Source organism: Euprymna scolopes, chromosome 19 (assembly GCF_053919585.1).
Source record: "Euprymna scolopes isolate OS-2025 chromosome 19, ASM5391958v1, whole genome shotgun sequence".
Classification (NCBI taxonomy): Eukaryota; Metazoa; Mollusca; class Cephalopoda; order Sepiida; family Sepiolidae; genus Euprymna; species Euprymna scolopes.
The window spans coordinates 139484186-139491101 of NC_136500.1; the positions used below are offsets into that span (position 1 = coordinate 139484186).

General features: G+C 38.3%; 1 protein-coding gene across 1 annotated transcript in view; it reads right to left on the reverse strand.

Annotated features, from left to right (window-relative positions):
• Positions 1 to 6916, reverse strand: part of LOC145239998 (inter-alpha-trypsin inhibitor heavy chain H3-like) — a 162602-nt gene that overhangs the window by 9234 nt on the left and 146452 nt on the right. The gene's annotated exons all lie outside the window — the stretch shown is intronic.

The following is a 6916-nucleotide window of genomic DNA, read 5'->3' on the forward strand; positions in this document are numbered from 1 at the left end:
AAGTGTGGCACTATATCTTAGTGCCCCGGTTGTGGTTTTTGTTAGCCCCCCCCCCCTCCCCAGCATGGCCAGGAGGTGATTTGACCATAAGCGAAGGGATACAAAGAAATAAGCAACCAGAACGCAATCCCACAATTCCTTTCCTTTTCTCAATCTCATTTTTTGTCTGGACAGCATCGGATAAGACATATTTTTGTCACTCCGTAAATGAGAGGCGGGCAGGTGGGCGGGTACCCCCTTCCTCAGCACTAGTTAAGGTTAGTTAGTATTAAGGAGCTAATTGTGTTAACTGTATGATTTGTATGTTAATATTGTAATATATATTGTGAAAATTTTGTAAGATAAAATAGTTAAGATCTTATATATTACAATTGTGTTGCGTGTTGTTTGTGCCTGTCTTGAATGTGTGCCTTTAGTCAAAGGAAACGGGCCTAAAGACGAAGAAGATTCCGACCACCAGAGCGAGGAAATAGTCCTGAGTGAAGGAGACAGCCACACCAACATTCCAGGTATGCTTTTAATCTTAGCTCTGACAAAAAGACGTCTCATTGACAGATCTGAATACGCGAACCATTTTCAAAACATTTAATGTAACACGTGGGTCGGTCACACGCCAATGACCGGCCTATAGGTTTACAAAAGTTTCGGAAAATAAAACCCAAGGTTCTGTCGTTCTTGGGAGAATTTTCATTGCAACTTTCCGTCAAGACAAGACCCAAGATGGATCAGATATGTTACCTGATTGGGCAGATGTTGAAACTTCAAATAAATGTTATTAATCCTTTGTTTTGTAAAGGTGTTTATGTGTATTGCGTCCTGTTGTCCTATTGTCCCGTCATGAACTGCATTTAAATGTAGATATACACACAATGAACTTTAGATTGGACGATCACACGTATATATAATCGCATACACAAGACAAAGAAACTCATAAATATATACATGATTCATAGCCCTACCCCTTGTTATACAAGCCTACTACATTACACCATTACATCTCTACTCTACTGTTATTTCCATGTAAGATGTTCGACTGAGCTCCAATCTTTTGTCTTTCTCACAAGACATTCACAAGAACTCGTCTTCCTACCACAATGGGAAAAAGATTCCTTTTCTTCTTTCATGTGTCTAGCATCAGAAAGAACGTCTATGAACAGAGCTTATTTGCAAGGGTTTCTTGTCTGTGGAAACGCATTAGTGCAGGACTGCTTCCCCACACTTTACCACATCGCTGTTTCCGAATCCCAAGCAAATTTTTGCCCTAAACAGTCTTCATAAGTTTTTCCCATTAATCATTTTCAACATTCTCATATTTTTTTAAACTTTCAGCTGATAATCCCTCCATCTCATTAACCCTTATCCTCAAGTAACTTGTCCATTCCTCCGTTCGTCTGTTCGCACTTTTCTCAATAACTATGCTTTGTAATTTTTTGAAATTTTGCACAAACATTAAACATGATATGAGTAAAAAAAGTAACAGAATGGCCTTAATAAAGAATAGTTATTATAAATATTGCTTTGTATATGATTCGATCATCATCATCATCATTAGAGTTTTTGACCACTCTTGGAGGGCCCTGTCGATGTGGCATTAGAATATGCAGACTGCATCCCTGCAGAGGGTAAAAGTCCCTAAATGGGTTCTGCTGTTATCAGATCAAACTGAAGCTTTCTGGCCTAAAATGCACCAAGCATTAAGTTATCATTTTTTCCCCTTTCCCTTTATAAAACTCAATCATGTTCTGCAAAATCGAATATAAAAACAATTTTCCTATACAAAAAATTAAAAAACAAACAAACAAAAAAACAAACACCATGAATAAATATTTTAAGATGTAAACAACTTGAAGAATAAAATTAAAAAAAAAGAAATTACTGGATTCAGCATTAAGTGACCCAAAACGGGTTGAAATACCGTAAAACAAAACAACCAGACCAAAAGTCTGGAGAAGGATCCTTCTTTGATTTCTTTTTGACTTGTTTTACCCCGTGCTAAGCATGGTCATGCAGGGCCTAGTTGTCTGTCAAGGTTGTACCGAGTTTTTCTCTCCATCTCGATCTTTTCTACTTCTTCAGGGTTCATTCTGTAAATCTAAATGTCCACCTGTTGTCTGTATATTGCGAAAGGTGACCCATTTTACCGTTCATATGATGGTGAAGATATTGTTTACTCTAGTTTGTTGTCTGATCCATGTGTTTCTTTTTCTTTCACGTCAACTGATGCTGAGTATAATGTGGCCAAGATCAAAGTGTAGTATCTGTTCCGGCAGATACTGCACTTAAGATAATTTGTACCAGTCAATGGAGGGGAAACCCTCTATACTGGGACAATTATTATTTTTGGTAACCAGAGTGCCCCCTTTTTGCCTACTTTTAGGGGAGCTGGTTTTTACCTCACATTAAAAACGGCCTTGTGCCTAATTTGCTCAGTGGGGGAGCAAATAAATACCATCTGTTCCGGCAGATGCTGCAAGCTATGACTAGCTAGGACTAGCTATGACTAGCAAAGACCAGATGTGGGGGCAACCCCACATGCCTGACCTTTAACCAGCTCCCATTTCCCACCTCTCGGGAGCTGGTCCCCTTTTTCCCTTCCCCCTCCCTTCACTCCTCACATTAAAAATTGGCCTTGTGCCTAATTTGCTCGGTGGGGGAGCAAATAAATACCATCTGTTCTTCAGATGCTGCACTTCCATTTCTTGTTCTCTTTCGGTGGAAGATCAGTCCTTCATGACTGAGACAATTTTTTATTTTTGTACCTTTTCTCCACGTTAAAAAAACGACCCTGGTGTCTAACTCTGTCCCGTGCGGAGGCATTGTAAATAGGTACTCTTAGTGTAACGTGGTACCATCGCAAATGGGCAAGCAAATAAAACATAAATAAAATAAATCCAGGTCGGCATTTTTTATCTTTTTTAACACAATACGTTTATTACTGTTTTTCTTTCTCCCTGTCTCAACACCAGCTTAAAAGTCTTTCGCTTCTAGTCGATGACACACCGACCATAGAAAGCTATTTCTTATACGTCCATCTTTTTCGACCGCATCCTTTCTTTTGACTGCATGCTGGCTACAGCCAGCACATACTCGCCTTCTTTTTACACGTCCACCTCCTTTGGCGTCAACAATTTTTCTCAGTCATATTACATGTCCATCTCCTTCGGTGCAGACTTTGTTTCTCCCTGACCACGTGGGGTACTTTTTCCACCCAGCTTGTGCACACTTCCTAATTTGCATACGTATTCAAACGCTGCTCCTGCTGCTAATACAATCGCTTCCCATTCATCCTTTGGCTGCTACTGATATTTTCATACATGCTCGGTTACATTAGCCTTTCTATTATTATTATATTATTGGGATTTTTCATGTTTTGCCATCATATGTCATAACAGGAATGACGTATACAATTAGTTGACCATAAGTTGCTTTTTTCATGCAAAACTCAAATTATGGGTGCCTAACTTTTCCAACAATATTTGTGTCTAAATTATCAAACTAGACCCAACAGGATTTTAACTCGACTATTGCAAATTCCATAGTCATGACTGTATCCATTAAGCCAATCGTTCATACCTACCCTCGTAGAGAACACGGATGTTGTATACTCTTGAAACATGGACAAAGTTTTCCATAACATACTGAGAAATAAATGAACATTTGTTAAGACCTATGTCTTGATTAACCTTAGCGTTAACTTTAATCTCTTGATTAAGAAATTAGAATTCCATTTACTGAAGTAAATAAAATCTATTTTTTTACTCATTTTTCATCCCAAACAAAGCGTATTACCACTTGGATGTAAGGGGTTACTATTTGGGATCATGTTTAACAGGAGACGGCATAATCACGTTGACACACCGGTTCTCGGCAGATCACCAAAGTTAAGCAACGTCGAGCCTGGCCAGTACCAGATGGGTGACCATTTGGGAAGGCGAGGCACTGTATGTACTGCAAGGTAAAATACCACGTTGAGAAACTGACGCGGTCTATCCTTCTCTCGAGGGTAGATGGATCTCTCTTAAGCCGTGGTAGGCAACCCATCTACTGACAGTGTCACGATAGCAAATACCCTTGATAGCCCTAACGAAGCATCAAGTATTCAGCTACCGACAAGATTTGAATTGCACTACAAGCTCGTGTAGTGAGTTCAATCTCGGCTGTGGCTGCATGTTCCGTTTTTTTACGTTAACAGGGGATTGTGGGGGGGGGGGCGGAGTTGAATAGCGAGACATCTGTTCATATTACATTTAAACTTCTGCATGTCAGTACAGTCATGGATGTAAGAAAAAGGGAGGGAATTCTAAAGTATAGCAGTTCGAAGGAAGAAACTTTTAGAGTAGAAGGCTGTCAACATCTAGGGACCTCAACAGTGAAGGAGTGGGATATTGCTGCTTGTCGGGTTCGTTGGGAGTATATATGTTGAGAGTTCATGCGAGCACATTTCATTAAAATACTTCTAAAACAGACACAGGGATACAAGACTGGTGATGGGACAGGGGTTGGAGCTTGATTAATAGTGCGGAATTTATTATATTTGAGACTCTTTTTATGGGATCCTGTCTTAGAGGAAAAGACTAGCGATAGATTCACAAGCCCAGATGTGGCAACAACAGTCTGTGCTCTGTGCATGGATGAATGATGAAATTGTAGCGGTAAAGGATACTGACAGGTGTGAGTAATTTTCTAGCACAGTAAAGAGAGCTCATCTTTGCAGCAGCCTTGGCAATGTCATCAATGTATTGGTTCCAAATCATGTTGCCTGTGAATGTTAAGCCAAGGACTTTGAATGATGAGCTCTCAGGTAGGGTGTTATTTGTCATGGCAATCGGTGATCGAGAATGTTTTTTTTGTAATTGTTAAAGTGTAACACAGCACGTGGGGAAAATATCAGGAGCAGCAGTGAGATGGCTAGCTTGCGAGGATATTAGAAGCAGTAGCCGAAAAAAGAGGACGTATGCAAATTAGAAAGTGTGCACAACCTGCTGCAAAAAAAAAAAAAGAGAGAAAAAAGGACACCACGTGGTCTGGGAGAAACAAAGTCGGCGTCGAAGGACATGTAAAATGAAGACAGAAGAAAAAGTGCGGTCAAAAAAGACGGACGTATAAGTAATGGCTGTCTATGGGCCAGTGTTTAGTGAGAGCAGAAGTGAGAGACTTTTAAGCTGGTGTCGAGACGGGGAAAAACAAAATCGACGTCAAAGAAAATGGACCGTAAGGTCGAAGGTGAGAAATGGTTGGGTACGGCCGGCATAAAGTCGGAGGAGAAAAGTATACACCGGGCGAGATGGACGATGGTGAGAGACTTTTAAGTGGTGTCGAAACGGAACAGTAACGGTAGTAAAAACGTTTTGTTAAAAAAGAAAAAAAATGTCGACCCGGATTTTTATTTATTTCTTTGCAGCTTATTTTCATGAAATGATAAAGTGTTACAAAAGGAAAGAAGCTTAGTTTTAGTAGTATTAAATGTTACCATCCGAATATGTCTCCATTCAACTACGAAGGGCGTTTTATAAGGTTTTTGCCATTACCTTGGTATACGTTCATTTTTTCCCTTTGAGTCTTATAAAACATGGAGTACAAACCATTTTTTTTCCTTTGAGTCTTATAAAACGTGAAGTACAAACCATTGTTCTTCAGATTCCAAGAATCTCTGTCTTTATCTTTATCTCTACTATTACATAAAAGTCACTGTGTGTGAATTCCTTCCTTATATGTTCCGAAACGGCTGAACCAATCTTTTGCAAATTTCACGCAAAGCTAATTTATATATCTGGCAGTGTTCTTAGATATGTTTCGTATGAAATTCATTCAATAAGTATCAAAAATCGAAAAAAAATCCGATCTTATAATAGCTTTTCTCTCTTATAGATAAAATAAATATTTTTTTCAGGGAAATATGTTACGTTATACCGGCAAAGGGAGATAATAAAATTTTAGCAAATCATTTCTTCTTTAAATAAAAAAAACAGAATTATTGACATCTGGAGATATTATAGCTTAGCGGTAAAGCATTCGACTACAGATCGAATGATCTCTTGTTCAAGCCCGGGTGTACTTCACTTATTTGAATTTTTTTTAATAATGTGTTCAATTTACGATAAAAGAAAAGGTACTATTTAAAATCGCTGCAAATCATTTCTTCGTTTGCTTTGTTTAAAACTAACATTAATGAGAAGTGACTTTTCTAGGGCGTTTATCGTCAAGCCCAAATATCAGCTGACGTGATATTGTAAACAAACACAGACGTAATTTGATGAATGACATTATCATTATTATTTTTATTTTTTAAATTTTTTCTATGAATTAGTCCATCGAGCAAATTATTCATCTTAATATATAATCTATAAATCTGATCTGTCTATTTAAATGTAGGTATGTATGTATATCTTCCTAAAACTTTTGACAGAGGCGACGGATTTTCACAAGATTGGAATCGTTTTGAAGCTCGACCCTTCGGACGACAAATATAAAAAAATTAGCTAAAAACATTAATTCCTTCACTTTCAATTGGGCATTTTTCTACAGGGAGAGGTCGCTTTTTTCGCCGATATTTTCGAAAGTCATCTCCGCTTTTCGATCGATTAGCCTTAATTTAAACTTTCGCCATTTCCGATTCGGCAAAGACGTCACGTTTTTTTTTTTTTTAATGTTATTTTCTCCTTCGCGGTACGAGTTCAAGCCTGCCTGCCTACTACCACTTTTTTTTTTTTTTTTTTTTTTTTTTTGCTCAACACACATTTCCAAACGCCTGGGCAACGCCGGGTACCCAGGCTAGTCAATCAAAAAGAAAATTGATTATAAAATAATACATAGGCAATTTGCATAAATTAAAATATCCTGTTTAAGCGTATTGTAAGACCGGGAATGCCGGGCTGCCAGCTAATATCATATAGTTTGAAGGCGATCTTACCTCTTT